At 37.8% G+C, this 22,709-nt stretch overlaps 1 long non-coding RNA gene across 1 annotated transcript; it reads right to left on the bottom strand.

The window, feature by feature from the left end:
* Window positions 1-17,250: 17,250 nt before the first annotated feature.
* On the bottom strand, window positions 17,251-19,096 carry LOC130053733 (uncharacterized). The gene is made up of 2 exons (XR_008802087.1): window positions 18,882-19,096; window positions 17,251-18,626 (listed from the first exon to the last, which is right to left on the bottom strand). It is a non-coding gene; the product is annotated as an uncharacterized LOC130053733 (long non-coding RNA).
* Between the last annotated feature and the right edge of the window lie 3,613 nt (window positions 19,097-22,709).

The following is a 22,709-nucleotide window of genomic DNA, read 5'->3' as shown; positions in this document are numbered from 1 at the left end:
AAGGGGAAAGCCCAAAAATTGAAGGTCGATTCGATTCAGAACTTCCCAAGTTCCTGAGGAGTCCATTCAATAGAATCTGGCGCAGACTCTGCACAAACAATAGCAGATGAGTCAGGTATAGGACGGCTTCTGGTGAAAAACGGGCGATATCTCAAATGAATGCGATATTACTGAATAACAAGAAAACATGGTGACATTATCAATTATTGCCAAACATTTGGTGTCACTGTTTTCCCCCAAAATAGTTCTTACAAGTATTTTTACTTATTTCGGATTTCAAAAATTTCGGTTGAGCATCGCTGAATCGAAGAGACATTATTTGTCGAACAGCGCATCTGGTGCATCAAAATTGGTAAAATATAAGTTTTACATTACTCCTCCTAGGCACCTGATTCCACCTTTGGTATATCCAGAGATCCGTCTTTACTCAATGCTCTATTTTATATAGCTTATAGGACGTATGAGATTGATCCCAGTCAATGGGTCGAATGAATATGAGTTACCGTACCTATACTGGATTCCTAAACTACATAAAACCCCTTACAAACAAAGATACATTGCTGGATCCATTAAGTGCTCTACCAAGCTCCTATCTTTGCTCCTCACGAAAATATTAACAGCTGTGAAGGAGAAACTTCAAACTTACTGTTGACTACATATACCAGAAGTGGTGTTAATCAAATATGGATTCTAAAAAATTCTAAAGAACTTTTAGTAAACTTGAAATCGCAGAATTTTTCCCAAATCAATAACATTAAAACCTATGACTTTTCAACACTATACACGACCATTCCTCACGATAAATTGAAGACTACACTTTTGACATCATAGACAATTGCTTCTTCAACAAAAATGGAAAACGGAAATATTCATATCTAGTGATCAGTCATTCAAAACCTTACTTTGTTAAACACCACTCTGATTGCACGCACAAGTACTCTGAAGTTGAAATAAAAAATATGCTAGAGTTCCTCATTGGCGATCAGGTCTTCCAACAGTCTGTTGGAATTCCCATGGGCACGAATTGTGCTCCTTTGTTACCTGACCTGTTTCTATATTCATATGAAGCAGAATTTATTCAAAATCTTCTACATGAGAAGAAAAAAATCTCTCGCTGTGGCCTTCAATGGCAAATAAAACTTCAAATTACTCGCCCTTGATTACAGGTGGCGCACGATCCGTTAACGTCCAAGGCGTTTCTAACCTCAAGTTTAAGAGAGCGTCGGACGGACACGTTTAGATTAGAAAGTTGTTGAATATTTAGTAACGGTGGCGGATTACGGTTCGTAGGACCTCACTGCGCTTAGCGACGAACTTAGAAAACGCATTGCAAGACTCTTTGGGCGGAAAGGAAAGCACGTTGAGAGTTTCAGTTGTAACCGAATTTTCTCTGTCACATCGATTAAATAAAGACATTCAATACACATTGAACGTTTTTCATTATAAACTACTTCGTGATTAAGTTTACATGCTTAAACAGTAGTTTAGGTTGAATATATAATATACAATACAACATAATTCTTTATAAGTTGTTGAATCGCATGTTTAAAACAATAATTAAGATGTGGACACCCCCCCCCCCCCTCTCTCTCTCTCGATCGAGGATTAAGAATATCAATTATTAAATATATATCCATATCTCTCTTAATTTCTATTATTAAGCTGTTAAAATGTGTAGTAATATAGTGAATGTATAACTTCTCTTTATGAAATAAAATTCACGATAGAGAAGGCACATGCATGTATACAGAGTACATATATATATATATAACACCCCTTAACTTCACATTTAACAGTTTATTTGCGTGTTTTAACTTATATCACTTACGTGATGACGTCACGGTAGGTAAACAGTCCTTGCGATTAACTTTTTTATTAGTCTATAGGGCAAGCGAGAGCATAAAAATTGGCAGGTCAAATAAATTTTACTACCCCATATGCTAGCTGTACAATAATGATTCAAAATTTCGAGTTTCTACATTTTAATCGAATATTACAATTTGGATTGCAAGTTTAAGACGGAAGTTCAAGCTTTCTTTCAACTTCTAAATGCACGTCTCCATCCATATACTATGATCAATTGATTTGATCTACTATGAGTTGGTTGTACTCTGCCTGAAAAGCACGACTGTATCCTGCGTTTAGGAATGGTTGTATCCAAATGACGTTTGTCTATGGTGTTGCAGGAAACTGATGTAGGCCTACATAATTTGACCCGTGTTTACTTTCACGTATAAGGATTTATCATGTTTATATGTACCATGACAGTTCATGATATGAATGATTTAATACTAAAATACATCACTTAACAAATGTAGTACACTTTTCAATTTGAAGGTCAATTTGAATGTTCATACTTCAGATTGAAATCGAAGTTACAAGTGAATATTGAAAAACGTAATGATTTTTAAAAATAAAAACCACAATGAACAATAGGCCTATTTACTTCACTTGGATAAATTTATAGCTTTATGAATTTGCATTTAATTTTGATAAAAGTAGATATGATTTAAATTTTATTTCTAAAAAATTCAGAAATATCTTAATCTCTTGAGATGCATTTTTCTTCTGGTTTGCGCCAACAGTTAAAATAGGCTAGGACTGGTATTCATTTCTTTGATGTATTTGGACTGTACTTCCGTTGGTCAGTTGATAAATTTGACATAACAACATAACTATGATAATGCAAACTTTGATAAGTTATGAAAGTTTGACAATTTCATCCCATATTTTGATTAATTTAATACGTATTGATTATTGAAGAATCCAGACTCGTTTTCCCTGAAATTCAGTCAAACAATATTTTACAACACTTTTTGAATTATAACAAAATTAACAATGAAAGTAAAGTGTTGAAATTAATTTACAATCCAGTCATCAAAAACGAAAACAAGACCCAGGAATATCCACTGTCTGATTATAGCCACCCCTCCATTACAGTCGCGTCGTCGTACCGAGTGACGGCGGAGGGGGGGGGGGGGGGGGGGTGCTGTTAGCAATCGCGTTCTTTCATATTTTAACGACCTTCGTTAACTCTAAAATAAATTTTTAAATGACATCTGAAATATATTTTTGTACCATACTTCGTTTATATATTGATGACTCAAATTTCCCCTGTTCGATTATAGATCTAGTCTAGAAGGGGGGGGGGCGTGAGAGTCATAGAATTATAAGATCATTGATGACTGTATCACTAAGGATAGATAAAATTTCAGCATAAAATATTCATGCAGAATAAAACGATCTACAGAGGAAGTATATAACTTAAATACTTTCTGCAATAAAGTCGTCATCTGATACTCAGTATTTCTGTGAAGTCGGACTTAACTGAAGACTGAAGTTTATAGCGCACGACGCTGAGTGGAACTTAAAACGATCGTTGTCGCTGTCACATATGATGACAATGAACCAATTGAATTTTTTAAAAGCTTCATGTCTCGGGAATTCTACCCCCGCTACCTATTTGCATGCAAAAACCTTACAATCTCTCATAAATCTTATGTACACCGGAAGTCAATAAGGCCGTAAACGAGTCCTGCGCCACCTATGTTTGAAATAGGGGAAACAACTGACAAATATTCGCAATTCAACATTTAGATATATCGATGACGTTTTGTCTATTAACAATACTAGCTTTCATTCATATGTCGATTTGATATATCCCCGTGAGCTCGAAATAAAGGACACCACAGAGTCGTCCACTTCTGCTTCATATTTAGATATTTTATTGAAAGTAGACATTAACGGCAAACTGACAACTCAACTGTATGACAAACGGGATAATTTCAGTTTCTTCATCGTCAACTTCCCATATTTATGTAGCAATATTCCATTTTCACCTGCATATAGTGTTTATATCTCTCAAATGATTCGATATGCAAGAGCTTGTTCTACGTATAGTCAGTTTTTAAATCGAGGTACGCTACTGATAAACAAGTTAATGGTACAGGGCTTTCAACAGTCTCGATTGAAGTCAGCATTTCGCAAATTCTATGGTCGTTGTAACGATCTAGTTCGTCAATACAACCTCGCATTGGGTGAAATGCTGTCTGACGTGTTTCATACCGATTGTTAAGCCGTTCTTGGCACACTGATTTTGACTGCGGATAACTCCGTTTACCTGATCAGGATATAGGGCTCACGACCGGTGTGACCGGTCGACAGGGGATGCTTACTCCTCCTAGGCACCTGATCCCACTTCTGGTGTGTCCAGCGGTCCGTGTTTGCCCAACTGTCTATTTTGTATTGCTTATAGGAGTTATGAGATTGATCACTGTTCGTTGTCTTCGCCTTTCATGTACAGGTAATCTGGGTAACATACGGTGTATTTACATGTAGGAATGCATAACACAAGCTAGCATGTTACTCTCTGGGCTGTTTAAAATTAAGGAAGGCCGACCGAGAGAAAATAAAAGCCTTTAAATGGAGTATTGCTTTATAAAGATAAATTTGGAGTCCGAACTGAAAATTGTTTACGAATTTCTCACCCGAAAGACCTAGTACTGCTATATACTAGTATTCAAATCCTCTATTTAGAATACGACTATACTGATTTCATAAATCGTACGAAAACGTATATGTACAGGTAATCTAGGTAACGTACTGTGTATTTAGGAATGCATAACACAAGCTAGCACGTTACTCTTCGGGCGTGAAGCCTGTCTAAATTTGAGGAAGGCCGAATAGATTATTGCACAAAGTAACAAAACGACTTGTAAAATTGACAACATTAGGTCTTACATAGACACTGACTCGTTTCATACTCAACTAGAATCGTTCCATTTCCAGGGGGAATCCAGGAATAGCAGTTAGGGGGCAAAACGTTATGAGACAGTGGGGGTGAAACTTCATGAAGCAGTGGGTCTCGGAATCGTCTTATGGGCCCAGGTTCGCCCCTGGATTCTACAGATTTTATAGGGCTTGAAATATGTCTCCTTTTTAGTCATTTTTACTATTTCGTATCATTTTTCAATGAGGTGAAATGAATAAAATAGCGCAAATTTTAAGGGGTTTTGGAAAAAATGTAAGCTCTTCCAGTGTGATTATTCAATAAATAAAAATATTTTGTGATTTATTTCTCCGTGAGTGAAAGAAATTGTTTCTTTTATCTCTTACTTTTTTTCTAAACAAGAGACCACGAACGATTTAACTTAAATTTGAAAATGTTACGTGAAGGGGGGGGGGGGGGGTCCCATACCAAACAGTTCCGTTCTCATTTAAAACCGTTCATTACCAGATGCCATTTGCTATCGCATTGTCCTTTGGAGCTCGCTTACATATGTATAATGTTGGAGTTAATGACGCCCGGTTGGAGACAAAGGATTAATTCAGGATAAGAAACAAAAAGAACACTTTTCCGGAAAACGTCATATTGTTATATCAACCGTCATTGTTGTTTCTGTATATATTTTTTTCCGTATATATATCTGAATTTTTATGCCCCGAAGATCGGAGGGCATATTGTTTTTGTCCTGTCTGTCATTCTGTAATTCTGTCTGAAACCTTAACCTTCCCAATAACCTTTGAACAGTAAGTGATAGAGCTTTGATATTTCAAATGAGTATTCCTTGTGACAAGACCTTTCCGTGGGAACCAACATTTTTTACCCAGTGACCTTAGAGTTTGACATACTTTTGAAAACTTTAACCTTGCTAATAACTTTTGAACAGTAAGTGATAGAGCTTTGCTATTTCACATGAGTATTCCTTATGACAAGACCTTTCCGTGGGTACCAACATCTTTTACCCTTGACCTACGTTTTGAAAATTTTAACCTTGCTTATACTGAAACTGGTTTTATTTGATTTAACGCCTAATTTTACACGAAGTATTCAATGGCGTTGTACATGTATAATATCAAAAGCTTTAAAAGAATTAATATACATGCAAACACTCTACATATACTAAACTAAAAACATGTACATTAAATTGTTTTCAATTGGCTTAGAAAGTATGTAAAGATTTGGACTGTCTTATTTCAGCCGGTAAACTGTTCCACAGTCTCGGACCAATGGTTCCGAAACTTCTATCACTGAAAGTTTTACGCCTGTTAAAAGGAACAATGTAGCTACTCTCAGAAGATTGAGCGGAGCGCAACTTTTTATTTGATACCTGTTTCGTTAAAGGTTGTTAAATACAATGGCGCTTCACCCACATGACAATTATACATGAAGGACAATAATTCAAATGATAGAATCGATAGGTATATAACTAATGTAGGTCAATGAGAGCATCCCAAGAGGTGTCAAATTTCTTACGATTCAATGCCAGTTTCGCACCCATGTTTTGGATTCTTTGCATTCAGTCTGTGATGCGCCGTATGAAATTACATTACAGCAGTCCAAATGAGAAATTACTAAAAATAAAACAAAATTTCTGTAGCTTCCTTTGTCAGATATATAACTTTTGAAGAGTAAGTGTTAGAGCTTCGATATTTCACATAAGTATTCCTTGTGACAATACCTTTACGTTGGTACTAAACCTTTTGACCTTGACATTTGACCTACTTTTAAAAAAATTGACATTGGTCATGACTTTTAAATGGTAAATATTAGAGCTTTCATATTGTACATGAACATTTCTTGTGACAAGATTTTTCTACTGCTACCAAGATATTTGTCCTTGTGACCTTGGCCATCTTCGGAATTGGCCATTATCGGGGGCAATTTGTGTTTCACAAATACATCTTGTTCAAACCTAAACTTTATTGCAATGCTGACATTAACCATCAGAGTTGACCTAAAGAGTATATTCTATATTTTAACACTGATTTTGATATGAAATCCCTCTGGGCAGGCCCATCTGTCCATAAATTGTGATACGTTACACTCTTACGAACAATGTACAATAGGATTTGTTTTAGGACATACATGTACCTGCCCAGTGGTCTAACTTCACAACAAACCTATAAAAATGAGGAAACCTGTTTTGGGGCAGCCTGGTTAATTACTACACTCAGTTCACGGACTTCGGATTGCTAAATAGGCTATTGTCACTTTACGTCAAGGTTACTTTTAGTCATGGTTCGAAACTACAGCATATCATAATTTTATGGATGGTTGGTAATATATTGAATAAAGTCCCGCTCGAGAATTTTTTTCACTCGTATGGAGACGTCCACACTTGTATATACATTGATTCGATACGCAAGAGCTTGTTCTGCGTATGATCAGTTTTGAAACCGAGGCAGGCTACTGAAAAACAAGTTGATGTTACATGTGTTTCAACAGTCGCGCTTAAATTCAGCATTTCGCAAATTATATAGTCGTTATAATAATCTAGTTTGCCTATACAACCTGTCATTGGGTCAAATACTGTCTGGCATCCTAGGGGATGCTTTACTCCTCCAAGGCACCTGATCCCAACTCTTTAATTTGTATTCCTTACAGAAGTTATGAGATTGGTCACTGTTCGTTATATACACCTTTCATCAAAAGACAATGTTTTTATAGGAGTTATGACACGAACAACAGTGAATTGTCAAATGTTCAGGACAACCTGTCCCTTCCTCAGGACGATAGAATATTTACATAGAAAAGGAAACTAAAACTACAAAAGCTGATATGGAATATGTGGCAATAGAAAAGTATGTTCCCAATGGTTACTACGTATTACCCTGTCTTGAAAGACCTATTTAACAAAATTCTGAAGAAGCATATTCCTATTCTTCACATGAACCCAAAAAATGGCCGAGGTCGTCTTCAAATAACCTCCTATGGCTGCCTTCAGACGTCCGAGAAATCTGAGAGACATGATGCTAACCAAATTGGGGAATCCTTTGCCCAATGGGGGCTTAAAACATGTTCTATTAGCAGATGCCTGCTGTGCAAACACAGCGCGAGCACAGACAGTTTTGAGAACCCTGTCACCGGCCAATGCTACCGAATTCCTGAGGACACATTCTGTAGCACGGACAACTGCATTTATCTCATAAGCTGAAGGCTCTGTGACCAACAATACGCAGGTGAAACTTGGGACCTACGAAGAAGGATTAATAACCACCGGTCTACCATTAAACTCAAAAGGGTCAAAGAACCCGTTGCCGAGCATTTCAATCTCGCAGGACTCAAATGGGAAGACATGACAGTAGTAGTTATTGACCATAATACTCGCTGGACCGATATGGAGAGAAAAAACAAGGTGAAATTCTGGATGCAAAGATTGAAGTCCTTCCGCCCCAATGGTATGAACAAACCCAATGACTTCACAAGAATGAGGGTGGTCCTTCGGATGAGACTGCAAAAACCGAGGTCCTGTGTCACAGCAGGTGTGGGACGATAAAGATCCTTCCCTGCCCAATGACCATAAGCGCCGTGCATAGGCCTAAATTTTGCAGCCCTTCACCGGCAGTGGTGACGTCTCCATATGAGTGAAAAATTCTCGAGAGGGAAGTTAACGAATATTCAATCAATCCAGGTACGAAATACTCGTTATAAGCCGTCATTAGAACGAGTTAACACACCGCTTGAAGATACGGATTAGTTAACTCGTTCTTTGTTTTTGATTTGAGATAGCGTAGGACGCTCGATGGGAACACTTCTATTGCCACATATTACACTCTATAATTTTAATTTGTAGACGTTTTGTTTCTTATCAGGTTCTGTAGATTAGTTGTAGTTTTCTTTCCTATTTAATTTTCTATGTAAATATTATATCGTCCTGAAAATTTGACAATTCACTGTTGTTCGTGTCGTTCATCATTAATTTTTGGTGTATATATATATATATCTGTGTGTGTACTAAAAATTTGATAAGGATCACTAGGTTATATGTGTTTAATTTACCACTATCATAACAAAAGACATAAATTGGACTCAGAAACGTGTTTACTCAGTTTATGAATGAAAATTCATGAACGGCATGAACTTTTATTAATACGGAATGCTTGAAATCTGATATTAACATCAAAAAGGCATTTCATTACAAACAGCAAACCAGAGAAAGAATTACACAGTTTTTGGGGATAGTCCATCATTACACTTAGTCGATGAAGTGTCAATACCGGGTATGGCCTCCCCTTGCATCAATGACGGCTTGACAACGTCGAGCCATGCTGTCAATAAGCACCCGGATGTTTCCAATGGGAAGGTTGTTCCACTCTTCTACGAGGGCGTTTCCGAGCTCTGCCAAAGTCGTGGGTTGTGCTCTACGGCGTGAAAGGGCAATCTGCAGCATGTTCCATACATGCATAATCGGGTTCAAGTCCGGCGAGCGCACTGGCCAGTCCTTACGGACAATTGTCTCCTGCTGCACCACCCTGGCGCGATGAGGACGGGCGTTATCATCCATCAGGATGAACTCAGGGCCAATAGCACCAGCGTAGGGTCTGACGTAAACAGCGAGGATCTCATCCCGGTACCTCACCCCCGTCATTGTTCCTCTCTCCAGGACATGAAGATCTGTTCTTCCATCCATGATGGAACCACCACCATAACGGTCATTTTCACTGCTGTTGGCATCATGGAAACGTTCACGTTGTCGTCGCCACACTCGGTGCCTCCTGTCTGTAAAGTCCAAACAATACCTGGACTCATCGGTGACCAGAACTTGAACCAGTGCTCCCACTGGACCAAAATTCCCTTTGGCCAGTTTTTGGGGGTGCGGCGCAGCGCAAATAATCTCATGCTTTACAATTATGTCCATCATATTATTTTATTCATTACGCTGATTTTAGCATTTTGAATCAGTTATATTACTTAATCATATCCACCTACCATACCTAAACACTTCTTTCTGAATTATTAAGAAGTTGATTTGTTGGATAAATTCTATTATGGAAATCAAAATTCAGATAATAAATCATATAAATATAAACTTCATGGTGCTGCACCCCTCAGTGAAAACATTGTGTACTTTGCCCGAAATGCAGATGTCCCAAAACATCAAGCCCAATTTAGAGTCGTATCTCAACCATTCCCTATTAAATTTCCGTTTTGGTATTGAAGATTTTGCAATTTGGACAGAATAAGATGTTTGAGCACGTGGAGTTAACTGTAAAACCAAACAATGATATTTTTTAATTCTAGACTGACTTGGGTCAGAAGCTACGAGTTTAGTGTCAAAATAGAATGGGGTGCATAGTCTTATGAGATTAACATATTTATACCGTTGCGCACCGAACTTCAAAGAAAATTATTTATTAAAATTGCTATGTCCATATCAATGGTGACCGACCGCATTGTTTATGAAATATCAAACTAAAACCAAACCCATCAAAATTAAAATCTTGTAATCAACGAGCTTGGCCGCAAAAACAAACAATTGATGTATATACATTATACACAATAATACGGTCAATTTAATTACCGGTCGGTTCTGTGGTTAAGAATTGACATTGATGTGAAGATGATAACACGATAATGAATAAAACTTCAAATGTTAAACAATTGACCACAGCAGGGTACACAGTTTTCCGATGTACTTTATTACATAATCACCGACTTTTTTGCAGCCATACATTACCTGAAGCTATTATCTGGCCTTCGTGACCAGCTCTGTCCGGTCGTACGCGTTGACTGCATAAACAAACAGGCGGTAATGTGTCACTGACAAAGGAAATCACAAGACAGATTTTAAAATACAATTTACTACAAAATGGGATTTTCGCCACTTTAATTTTTTTTTCGCCGTTTTTGAAAAAAATTCGCCATTGGCGAAGCCCAGCTCGAGCACTGACTTGAACCCAATCGTTCTGTGTCCAAATGACATGATCTTCAGCCCAGTCCAATCGCTCCCGCCGGTGTCGAACAGTCAGAGGGACTCGGAACACATGCCCTTCTCAAGTTGAGACCTGCATTGTGGAGCGATTCCGTATCGTCTGAGTGGACATATTCACCCCCGAGGCGTTCAGGAGGTCGTTACGTAGGCTGGTTGCTGTCCAGAAGGAATGGCGTCGTACCTGAAGAGCCACAAAATGGTCTTGGCGTTGGGTTGTCGACCTCTGATGACCACCCCCATGTCGGTGTGCTGCTGTACCAAAAGTTTGCTGTCGGTTCCAGGCCCTGTTTACAACGCTCTGGCTGATGTTTAGTGCATTTGCAATGTCACGTTGTGAATAGCCAGCGTCAAGCATACCAATACATCTGCCCAGTTGTTCTGTCGTCAGTCGACGCCTTACACGTTGAGGGGGCATTGTGTTGATAAATGTAGTGTAAACACTCAAGTGAGTTTGAAATTTTAGAAAGAATCAGACACCGATGCCTGAGTGAAAATCGTGCAATGGTAGCAAAAGCATAAACTGTGATGAGAAACGCATTTCCCATGGCATGAAATGCACGTGCAAGTTTGTTGAAGACGTTTTTGATTTCACTTGGACACAATATTGCCAGTTATGCAATTATTAATTTTTTAAACAGAAAAATATCTATGATCCTTATCAATATATATATATATATATATATATGTGTGTGTGTGTGTGTGTGTGTGTGTGTGGAGCGAATTTGGACATCCTATATTTGTCCAAAAAGCTGATCCACAATGAACGAAGTAGTAATGATAAACTTAATCAGAAGTGGAATGGGTTAACTATAATACGTTAATGAATAGAAAAGTTAACTCGTACCCAAGACAGTCCCTAAAACATGAAGATGACAAAATTCCACTAGTCTCTACGTATCAACTATTCTCTTTAGAGAAGTCGAGAGGCATAACCTTCATCGACTTCTCCTCGCAAGCATTCTTGTTTTGATTACGTTAACTGGTCTTGGGAGAAGCTGTCACAATAGGGGACCAGTTAAGAAATGGCTGACGTAATCAGAGTTGTGATTTAAACCAGTTTGTATTTTTGAATACTGGTATGTTAAAGATTACTTGCTATGTAATTGTTCTTGGAATTATATTAATTAAATTGTTATTGTGTTTTTGTACCTACAATTTATATAGGATACCTTAATTTCGAGCAGACAGTGCCAGAAGTGTGCCGCAAAAATACGGCAAACTGTGTGCCAGAATTATGCAGCAAGACTGCTGCAACTTTGCTGCAAACTGTGCCAGAGGAAAATTTTGCATACGAAAAATATACTTGCGACAAATGCGCTGCAACTAGTTGCGGCAAACTTGCTGCGACTATGTGGCAGAGGGCTTACATGTATATTTTGGTAATGGTATCCATATATATTTAACAAGACTAAGCTATATATATTTAAAAATTAATGTCGTTCCTTGGCTTGTAAATACATTTTAAGAATCATGACAAACAACACTTTTTAAGATACAATTTTCTGTTTTATTGTTATATTCATGGAATAAAAATCCCATCCTGTGTTTTATTTGGGATATTTATTCCTATTTATGCTCAAATAGGATATTTACTGCCATTCCATGTTCATTATGGGACATTTCCTCCTATTTGACATTGTATCCCATATTTTAAAAATGGGAGTTAAAATCCTATGGGAGAAATTACATTTTTTTCTCCCATGGGATTTTTGGTGGGAGTGAAAATCCCCCAAGTAGGATTCAAAATCCCATGGGATTTTTTTTATTTTAGGTGAAATATCTTAAAAACTACCATTGGTACAAGTGTAAATGTTGGTGCATGTCTTGTGAACATAAAATCCCATCTTTTTTTGTAAAGGGTTTATTTGTATCCTTAATAAAAGGGTTGGCGAAACTCCTGACTTTTGTCGTGTCCAGAGTTAAATGTCGCACTGTTCATAACTGTTATATATATCTTAGTGACAGGTAGTGTTTTATTACGGTACAACTGATTACATTTACATGGGGTATACTTTAATTACCTATTGCTCTGAGGCACTGGCCAGACGTTCTAAAGCCTGGACCCTCCTCTCCTCCAGACTTAGCTTCGCCTTCTCCAACTTCATTCTCTCCTCGTGCATAGCCCTAAGCTCTGCCCTAAAACTTCCTACCCATTTGGGTTCTCGTGAACTGTTGGTTTTCCTTTTCTTAGGAGAGGTTGGTGCTGGTGTTGTTGTTGGTAAGATGGAGGCTGCAGCCACTGGTTGTACTGCAGGGTCACCAAGAAGATTCTCCATCTGACTGAAATACTGCCAAGACTGGCGACTGTTGCCGTCTTAGAATTTCTCTCCATGATAATTTTATACCCAATATAAAATCATAACTTCTCTAGACAACAGAACAATTCTTTATATAAATTTAATTTGTTTCTTTTTTTGTTGTTGTGAAAAACAAATGTCTCCCCAGCTCCCGAAATTGAAAGTGTTCCAAATTACACTTTCCTCCCTTCAATGTATTGCATGGTATGGAGGAAAAAGTTTGAGCAGGAATATAGCCATTATGAATTGCACTCGTGCATCAAGGAAAAACATGGAGAAAAGATGTTTGGGTGTGGTAAAACAAAAAATTAGACACACACACCCCTCCAAACTCGCCACTGAAATATGCTGGTGTCAATTTATTTTCCTTCCGAATTCTAAAACTGTCTGCCCTTAGATTATCAAGTTCAAATCAAACCGCCACCTATTTGCACCTTTTACAGACCATACACTAATCAGTTCTGGCTAAATATGAAACGGTCAGTCCGAAGTAGGACTACAATCACTGACGCTCATAATTAATTCACAATAATTTTCCCCCTTTTTTTTCCTTCCGAATTCTGAAACTATACTTAAATTATCTATTTTAAATCAAACCGCCAACTATTTGCACCTTTTAAAACTTATAGACTATAAACTAGTTGGTTCTGACAAAATATGAAACGGTCATTCAATTTTAAAACAACCGGGTTCGACTCCCTCAAGAACACATTTTTTTCGTATTACGTTTTCCATCTAGATTTTTTTTCTTAATTGAAACACGCTTCTAGTTTTTAGAAATGTTTCATGTCATATCTCTGTTTATTACCATGTGCCGAGTTTGAAATAAGCTACCAACCTGGACACTGTTTAGTTTGTGAATAGGATTCTCAACAAACACGCCGAATACAGCATGCAATACCTGTGTTTTAATAGTCAAGGCTGCTAACGAGAACTTGTATGTTTTTCTGAATGAAAGTTGTTGATAAAGGCATGGTGCCTTTTACGAAAAACCGTTGTGAACTATGCAAAGCTTTGGAAGAAAAAAATTAAGGCCAAACAAGGTAAATTACCGTTAAACAGTTTAAGTTTATATGTATTCCAGTAGCAAATTGCTATATTGAATCAATTTTTACAGGTGCATGTACTTCGAATAATGTTGAACTTTATTAATGCGTATCAAACTTCCCATATTTTGTTTTGTGGTCAGTCATGTACAGTTGCCAACTGTTGGTTGTAGAAAATATTACATACTTGTATAAGAGCGTTTGGACTGTAGTAATATAGAATATCAAATATTGATACACTCGTAACATGTAGCCGTATACATTGTATCTGATACTCAGAAAAAAGAACACCATTTAATTTTCACGATTTCAAAATTCATCTTTAGACTACATATATAATGTATTGACCCATAAAATGTATGAGGTTTGCCTTCAGTACTGGGGAATCCATCAGGTATTTAAATGGCAAATACGCCATGAGTATAAATATGAATGAAGGTCAGTTCTACGTCACGAGTGCTGGCACGGAGCTCCGATTAGGGAAAATTCCCGCTTCGGTGCAACACCCTCTTTCTTGAAAAGTTGCCGATAGGAAGCTACGTTGCGTATGACCTTAAAAGAGACTTGAAGACCTGACATATAATTACTCTATGTATTTCTTAATATATTCTTTAGCACTGCGAATTATGAAAACACAGCACATATATAATCAAATAACTATACTCAAAATATACTTTTAATTTGATATGAAAATGTTCGTTGAAAGGCTGTTTGCCCAACTCTCCCACTTTTTGTCTCTGAGCAGTCAAATACTCATGTGGTAATGTATAATAGAATTCATTTTTTTTTCATTTCAAAAAAAGTCGGAACTTGACCCCCACCCCCCTCCAAAAAATTAAACCGAAATCGAATTTTCGTGTTCATGAAATTCTTTTTATTTGCTTGTCAGCTATATTTTAGAGAAGAGTTGTGAATTATATTTCTGCCAACCCTCCCTTTCAAAACCCATCCTAATTGTCTGTGACGTTACTGATCGTGATTATGGTATCATCTGCACTTTGCAATCCTGCACTACGCCTTACTGTATATATGTTATTTATGAAATTGTATACAATAAGATATAAGTCCTACATAACAAAGTGCATTGATGCCCTTTAAATGTAATTGTATCATAGTTTAATTAATTAATGCTAACATTTGTATTATGTGCGTGTTTTGCGATATAGTGAAAGAAATGGTTTACTTCATTATATGATTATGGAACGCTTGAATTATGGTATTGATCGCTGTAGGCATGCTCTTGGAAATATTCTGTAACCAATTGCAATGGATATGTTTTTATTTCTTCAATTTCATTTCTACTTTGGTTATTTTTATACCCCCCGAACGAAGTTCTGGGGGGTATATAGGAATCACTCTGTCCGTCCGTCCGTCTGTCTGTCTCCAGATTCGTTTCCGGGCTATAACGTCTTTGTTCTTTGACATAGGCATACCATATTTGGCACACAGGTGGATCACCATGAGACGATGTGTCGGATACCTTCATGACGTCTATATGACCTTGACCTTAAGGTCAAAATTAAAGGGGTTTTTTGCAATGGATTCGTGTCCGGGCCATAACTTCTTTGTTCTTTGACATAGGCATACCATATTTGACACATAAGAGTGTATCGCCATGAGACGATGTGTCATGTACCTTCATGACCTCCATATGACCTTGACCTCAAGGTCAAAATTAAAGGTTTTTACAATGGATTCGTGTCAGGGCCATAACTTCTTTCTTCTTTGACATAGGCACACCATATTTGACACTAGAGTATATCACCATGAGATGATGTGTCGGGTACCTTCATTACCTCTATATGACCTTGAATTTTGGTCTCAAGGTCAAAATTGATTATAGGGTTTTGACATATTCATACCATAAGACATGGGTGTATCACCATGAGACTATGTGTCATGTACATTCATGACCTCTTTATGACCTTGACCTTTGATCTCAAGGTCAAAATTATAGGTTTATACCATGGATTTGTGTTCCGACTATATCTTCCATTTTCTTCTACAAAGGCATACTATATTTTTACACTCAGGAAAGAGGTAATTTATACCTATTAACAACACCCTTTGGGAGATTGGGATAATCGGGGGTATTCTTAGTGAACATTGCTCACAGTACCTCTTGCTTTTAAAGATACGCCAATTTTATACATATATTTCGGGCCATAAGACTGACAACAAATGATTTGTGGATTTTTATGTGTTTGATAGAAAGTTAGGTGAGGCTGTATGTACATGTAGGTAATTAGGGAGTATATGTTTCGAATCTTAAGAAGATTTCGTCTTTCTGAAAGTATGTTATTTGAAGCATCTTTTCGAAATATTTCAGTGGCTCTTAAAAGGGCCGCTTTTCTTCTCGACCTTTACTTCGTCACAAGAGCTCTCCTTATCTGTGCGCCATATTTCCATAGGTTTCCCAGGGAAATATGAACACCACCAGCCGCAAAGTCCTGGGGATATTTCAGCCGAAGTAAGATTAATCTTTTTACAAGTTTTGCTCGCAGAATTGTGTTGTTCCTCTTCCTTCTGAAGATATCGCTTGTCAGACCAGAGTTCTTCTTGAAATTACCACCCCTGTTTAGAATCTGTCCCACGAGAACAGTTCCAACTCCGCTGTCTTCTAGGACCTGCACCAGTTGTAGGACGTTTTCAGCCACCTTCCTAGGTTTTCCTTCAACGCTGATGTCGTTTCCACAGAGATGAACGAAAACTCGATCCGGGTAATACTGAAGCAGGTTTTCCAGGCAGGCTTGATTTGGCTCCTTTGCTGTCATGAATTAACTTAATAAAGAATAAGTTTTAGAAATTAACAAATCTATTTAATTATTATTATTGTAATAAATCAATAGTAACAAATCATTAGCATCCGTGACTCAGTTACCTCTTGTTTACACCTCGATTTCTATCGACATCAACTGGTCACTTCTCAACTAGCCTCCTGATTTCCAACTGCTCAGTTTACAACTGCTTCAAATGCCAACGGGCTTCCGTATTTATACATAACAGATGTTTTTCCAAGACCCGGATGTAAACAATTAGGTAACTAGGTCACTATTACAATGAGTATTTACATGTTATACAGAGCAATAGATATACAAGAAAGTATATCAACAAGATAAACACAGAAACATTGGTTATTATACAAGATGTGCCACATTCTCAACATAAACACGTTTATTTCCAATTATAAATAACAAGATCGGGATCGAGATATGCATGACATCGTCTGACTTCCTGTAATTTGGAGGGAATACACAAAATAGTATTTAACGATTTCCCGATGTATTTCAAGTATAAAAGATGAAACAGGTATTTACTATAATGAACTGACAATATTATTAAACGTAGTAAATGATAATAATACTGTAGGAATCTGTAAAGAGACAACATGCACAAAACACAAGAATCGAGCTAATCCACATTTTCTCCATAAGTAAACAAACATTCATTAACATTTATAACACCACCAACTCCAAAATATTTATTCTTGGGTCTGCTTCGATAGATCTTCCGAGACGCGAGACCAAAGACGACAGCTTTCATGATGATATTAAACAACTGGACGTCGATACCGTGGCATTTGTACATACTCGTGAAGCCACTCCTATCATATTATTGGCTGACTGGAAAGAGTGAGATTCACTCAAAGTACTGCTCATTTTACGTAGTTCCTTGTCATGAATTCGATATCAGAAAATTGTAATTTTATGATATAAAAAATGATTCAAATAAATGTTCCTAATTAGAACCAGGATCATGAAAATATTTCATTTTTTATTTTATTTTAAAAGTTATAATATATACATTGTGCTGAAATTATGTACCTATCAAACCATTTACAACTTTACAAATTACAAAAACTCACGGCCAATATGACCATGGGCAAAAAGTTACATTAAGAAATTTTATGAAAGCAGGACAAAATGTCACAGGTCAAAAAGTCACAGTTTTATAAGAAAATAAGACAAAAAGTCACAATTAGAATTATATTAAAGTAGAACAAAATATCACAGGACAAAAAGTCACAGTTTATAAGGAAATAAAAAATATTTTTTATTTATATTTATTAGCAAACATACATTGGAGTAAAATTCTAACAAATAATACTGTACAGACTTGACAAATAGTACATTGCTAGTAAAGCTTAGAGAAATTAAAGTGCGAGAAGATTGAGATCCGGTAGAGACTTGTGAGGAAAGTGAGTAGGAATGCAAGGAGGAGAGTCAGTAGGAGTGGGAAGTGCAAAGATGGTATACCATTAGTAACGCTGGTCATTCTTCATTCTTAGTGATGTCTCCTGGCATCGTCTTTACAGGTGGTCTGGACAGAAGAGCTGTTAGGTAAGGAGAGGCTTCTGGTGTACGAGAAGCTGATGGAGAGCTAGGTGTAGACTTCAAATGCTGAATAGCCAACTAGATGTCACCAACAACAGCTCTGGATCCCTTCTGGCTGAGATGTAACGCATCCCTGCTGAGTAGGTGTCTCTGGATGTGTCCTTTCATCCTAACAGACCTTCATTGATGGTTTCTGTATCACTTTCATCATCATGTTGCATATTTTGGGGCCATCTTAAAAAAAAAATAATTATATATATGGTGGTATTTAATAATTGACGATAATTCAGAAATCTTTAATGTATTAATTGATGACGTTGTTTACATGTTTTTTACTATGGTTGGAGCAGCTTCTACTGATTTTAAATAGCGCTTGCTATATTTTAGTATATTGGGGTGAAAACTCTATAACTGACTTGGATGGTTATCCTGCAGTCTTGGCAATGGAACTTTACTTGTTTTTCTATATCAAAATAACACGCTTCTTACCTTGTTCTGTAAGGAACCTGTTGCCTCTTCCTCGTGGGGTGTCACTTTGCTTGCAGCCATTTCCTCTGAAGATTTATGCCATTAAAGTGTAAAATTTACAATATAAGGTTTTTAAAAACTGTACTGTACCGACTTGACAAATAGTAAATTGCTAGAAAAGCTTGGAGAAAATAAAGTGCAAGAAGATTGACATCCGGTAGAGACTTATGAGTGAGGAGGAGAAATAGAAAGTGGGGAAGTACAAAGAGTATATACCATTGATAACGCTGGCCATTCTTCATTCTCGGTGATGTCTCCTGGCATCGTCTTTACAGGTGGTCTGGACAGAAGAGCTGTTAGGTAAGGAGAGGCTTCTGGTGTATGAGACGCTGATGGAGAGGTTGGTGTAGACTTCAAATGCTGAATAGCCCTCTCGATGTCACCAACAACAGTCCTGGATCCCTTCTGGCTGAGATGTAACGCATCCCTGCTGAGTAGGTGTCTCTGGATCTGTACTTTCTTCCTAACAAACCTTCATTGATTGTTGCTGCATCACTTTCATCATCATGTTGCACATTTTGGGACCATCTTTAGAAGACATAATTATATATATTGTGGTATTTAATAATTCACAATAATTAAGAAATCTTTGATGTAATAATTAGTAATAATTGATGAAGAGGTCTACATTTGTTTTTACTATGGTTGGAGCAACTTCTACTGATTTTAAATAGCATTACGATCCGGTAGAGACTTATCAGTGAGTAAGAGTGGGAGGAGAAGAAACAGAAAGTGGACAAGTGCAAAGAGTGTATATTATTGGTAATGCTGTCCATTCTTCATTCTTAGTAATGCCTCCTGGCATCGTCTTTACAGGTGGTCTGGACAGAAGAGCTGTTAGGTAAGGCGAGGTTTCTGTTGTAGAAGAAGCTGATGGAGAGCTTGGTGTAGACTTCAAATGCTAAATAGCCATCTCGATGTCACCAACAACAGTCCTGGTTCCCTTCTGGCTGATATGTAACCCATCCCTTCCGAGTAGGTGTCTCTGGATCTGCCCTTTCATCCTAAAGAAATGGTATCCAACGTAGTGGAGTGCCGGGATCTGGTAGATAAAGTTTCCAGCCGTTGATTCAGTTGATTGGCCTTGTAGTTGAAATCCTTGATAAACTCTGGTCTCGGCGTTGTCCCAGAAAATTCATTATCGATACGGGGAAGGACACCAGACAAGAAAAATGTGGGCTGATGGTTAGCAGAGTCAAGGTCAAAGGGAGCGAGTCCTTATGTGTGAAGAGTTTGTATGAGGTTTGTTCTTTGGTAGTTGTTAAGTGGAAAGTGTGATAGTTAATAGGCGATTGTTTCTGGGACCTGGTAGTGTGTATAATTGTTGTTTGTGTGCCTGGTGTACTGACCTAAATCGCCCAATAGATTGGTTTTCCCTCCCCTCATGCGTGTAATTATACCCCCGCAACAAGTTGTGGGGGGGGGGGGGTATACTGGAATCGGGTTGTCCGTCCGTCTGTAGACGCAATGGTTTCCGGGCTCTAAAGCGTTATCCTTTCCACCTACAGTCACCATATCATACATATGGACTACCCATGGGATGAAGATGTTCCCTATCGATTTTGGGGTCAAAAGGTCACGGGCACTGGACATCGAAGTAGCAATATGGTTTCCGGGCTCTAAAGCGTTATCCTTTTCACCTACAGTCACTATATCATACATATGGACTACCCATGGGATGAAGATGTTCCCTATCGATTTTGAGGTCAAAGGTCACGGGCACTGAACATCGAAGTAGCAATATGGTTTCCGGGCTCTAAAGTGTTATCCTTTTCACCTACAGTCACCATATCATACATATGGACTACCCATGGGATGAAGATGTTCCCTATCGATTTTGGGGTCCAAAGGTCACGCGCACTGGACATCGAAGTAGCAATATGGTTCGGTTTGTCATGCCATTTGTTTTTTACACTCAGAAAAGAGGTAGTTTATACCTATTACCAACACCCTTTGGGAGATTGGGGTAAGCGAGGGGTATTCTTAGTGAGCATTGCTCACAGTACCTCTTGTTGATGTTGTCATAGTGTATGTTAGAGTGATATTTGAGAGGTTTTGAGCATGGGTGGGGTTCCATTTTAGCTAAGAGTTTGTAGGTGCCGATTATAGTGTGGTGTATGGAGCTGTAAATTTGTCTGACCTTTAGTTATATGTCGTATGTGAACTTGTTTTGACTTAGTGCTTGTTTGGCAGTGTTGTCGACAGTCTTGTTTTCTTGAAATGCCGACATGTGAAGCTATCAACTGGAAGTGGATGTGTTGATTGTATTGTGTGGAATGGTGCAAGAGGGTCAGGATGGTGTTGAGTAGATCAGGCCTACTAGTTTGAAATGTTTGTAGTGCACTAAGAGAATCACTGAGAATTAACGTTCTCCGATATCCCTTACTGTGAATGTGTTTGAGTGCAGCAATTACAGCAATCATCTCCGCCCTGCAGCCCCTCACTGGCAGTGGTGACGTCTCCATATAAGTGAAATATTCTCGAGAGGGACGTTAAACAATATACAGTCAATCAATCGATCTCCGTCGAGCAGACAGAGATGTTGCCCGTGCATCTACCCCTCCTCCATGGACTGCTGAGATCATAGATGGTTGCACCCGTTTTACCTGGGTGGGTTCTTTGCTTCCATCAGTGTAGATTTTTTGGAACCTTTGGTAGTGATATGTCTATGTGTTGCAGTGCCATTGCATTGATTTGTAATGGGTTACTGTGTTTTTGGTGATTGCACTGTCGATATTGGTGCAAACTGTAGGAGGAGGAGAGGTCCATGAAGCCATTGGTAACAATTGTTTGGTTGGTGACTCGGGTAGCCCATAAGTGTTTGTATATTTCCATATTTGGTAGTCAAATGGTCCATTTCTCCTTCCCCCCTACATGAACAAGAGCCATAACTAGTTGACCAAAATCAAAATATTCTTTCAGCAAGTCCTGTCCACATCAATGAGTCTAGCGAATCGTCAACAGACCTCGACAATTCTTTGATCAATGACACGAATATCGTTATTAACGAGTCTGTCCACAGCTTAGCCAATGGTGCCTAGACATATCATTTTTAAATCAAGATGATTTATTACATGTTCTGCATTCCTACTCTGTATCAGAATCACACTCCACAATTCCTCAAGTTTAAAAAAAACAATATATATTTTGTTCAAAATAATTGCAATATAGCAGATGACAAACGCAATGGTTTTCCTGATGACTGTGGGATCTGGACCAAAAGGAAGGTAGTAAACACTAGCTATCTTAAAGAGAAATCGGGGAAAAGTAAAATTATTTATCTCAAAATTAATGTTTACCTTTCCAGCACTAAACAGAAAGGCAAAATCAAGTTTATTCCATTTGAACCACAACCATAAGCTTCTAAACTGTTCACACTTGCTCGTTACTACACAACCCTTAAAATGGACTCAACTTACAAAATACGCGTTTCTTGGCTTAATTCAACAATTGTTTTTGTAGTAAAGTATGTGGGCTGCTTCCTTGAATTCAAAACATAAGCAAGAATACATTCTTACACCACCCACTTTAATGCAGGAAATGTTAAATCTAATGAATAAAAATCAAGTCTTTAATGAATTAAATGCTAAATATGAAATACTTAGTGGGTCATCTAGTATCAACCAGGTGTATGACAAGAAAAACATGATGAAAAAAGAATAAATGAGTCAGGACATGTCGTACACAGACGCATTATTGCCAACCACATCAGGGAAATTGTCAGTTTATAGTGGCACCAGGCAATTCTTTAGTAATACCTATTATAAGAGATCAGGGGAAAGTGCCATG

Source organism: Ostrea edulis, chromosome 4 (genome assembly GCF_947568905.1).
Source record: "Ostrea edulis chromosome 4, xbOstEdul1.1, whole genome shotgun sequence".
NCBI classification, from domain to species: Eukaryota; Metazoa; Mollusca; class Bivalvia; order Ostreida; family Ostreidae; genus Ostrea; species Ostrea edulis.
The sequence above is the reverse complement of the archived record's forward strand: the minus strand, read 5'-3'. Positions and strand labels throughout refer to the sequence as shown.